This window comes from Mus pahari, chromosome 12, assembly GCF_900095145.1.
Source record: "Mus pahari chromosome 12, PAHARI_EIJ_v1.1, whole genome shotgun sequence".
In the NCBI taxonomy this organism is placed as follows: Eukaryota; Metazoa; Chordata; class Mammalia; order Rodentia; family Muridae; genus Mus; species Mus pahari.
The window spans coordinates 12,195,820-12,197,482 of NC_034601.1; the positions used below are offsets into that span (position 1 = coordinate 12,195,820).

General features: G+C 42.1%; 1 pseudogene; it reads left to right on the forward strand.

Annotated features, from left to right (window-relative positions):
* The first annotated feature begins 709 nt into the window (after positions 1-709).
* LOC110329887 lies at positions 710-1,386 on the forward strand (annotated as a pseudogene).
* The last annotated feature ends 277 nt before the right edge of the window (positions 1,387-1,663 follow it).

Consider the following 1,663-nt stretch of genomic DNA (forward strand, 5'->3'; position numbering starts at 1 on the left):
GCTGTACATGGGACTAGCATTTCTCACAAGGACTTCTTGTGAGCTCATGGGACCTGTGACCTAAACACATCTAATGTCAAAACTCTTTACCAGGTTCTCCTTTTCATGGCTCTAAGAGACTTCTTGCAAAGCTTTCACCTTGTTTTCTACTGTATATTTTGAGGATTGACAGATGGATAACTCTAGACTATCCCTAGAGCTTCAGCTTGATTTGGTCCCTGCCATTGACATGGCTGTAGCCACTGCCATCTGCCTGTGTTTTTCCTCATTGAACCTGATATTCATGTGTCTGCCTAGTCCTTCATCTGGACTTTGTCCTTTCCTCCTGCCTCTACAACTGGGCCCAAGTCCGTAGCTCTGATCTCACACCTAAGCTGCTTTGCTAACTCTTTTGCATCTTGGTTTCCATTTTTCTCTCATCACTGCATACTCTGTTTCTATTTCTACTCTCCTTCTTTTGAAGCTGAAGTATACTGTTGACTCTGAAACTTTTAATGTTTAATGTCATTGGATAACCTGTGGATAGCTCTCAACCAAGCACAGAGAAATTACATATGTATGAAAAGAAAAGGCGTCGCCTTACTTCCGGCCTCCCTCTAGCTGCCATCTTGCGTCCCCTCGTTTGTGCGCCTTCTCTCAGCTGGTCTGTCCGAGGCCCCCTGAGCGTGAACCTTAGTTCCCTGCCCGGCGCCATTTCCACTCTGACAAGATGAAAGAAATGATCATGAACCAGGAGAAACTCGCCAAACTGCAGGNACAAGTGCGCATTGGTGGGAAAGGAACTGCTCGTAGAAAGAAGAAGGTGGTTCATAGAACAGCCACAGCAGACAATAAAAAACTGCAGTTCTCCTTAAAGAAGTTAGGGGTAAACAATATCTCTGGTATTGAAGAGGTGAACATGTTTACAAACCAAGGAACAGTGATCCATTTTAACAACCCTAAAGTTCAGGCATCTCTGGCAGCAAACACCTTCACCATTACAGGCCACGCTGAGACAAAGCAGCTGACAGAAATGCTTCCCAGCATCCTAAACCTAAAGCTTGGTGCAGACAGTCTGACTAGTTTAAGGAGACTGGCTGAAGCTCTGCCCAAACAATCTGTGGATGGAAAAGCACCACTTGCTACTGGAGAGGATGATGATGATGAAGTTCCAGATCTGGTGGAGAATTTTGATGAGGCTTCTAAGAATGAGGCAAACTGAATTGAAGCAACTTCTGAAGAAGGTGATACTTGCAGAANTTACAGGAGCTGCTATTTTATATCATGACTGCTTTTTTAAATTTTTTGTTTATTATGGATCTGACAAAATCTAGATCTCTAATATTTTTAAGCCCAAGCCCCCCGGACACTGCAGCTCTTTTCAGTTTTTGCTTATACCTAATTCATTCTTTGCTGCAAATTAAGCTGAAGAAGCCTGGGAATAAAGTTTGGAAAGGGTTAATAAAATTCTTTGCCTAGTTAAAAAAAAGAAAAGAAAAGAAAAGAAAAGGGAGAGAAGAAAAGAAAGATAAAGATTGAGAGATAGCAGAGAGAGAGAGAGTGGTATTTACTATGTAATATGATCTGATGATGGCTGATCACTATTATTTGTAAATGAAGTTGAAATAACCGAAGCTGTTCACCCCAGCAGAAGTTACCAATTAAAGTGAGAGTGTCTGACAAC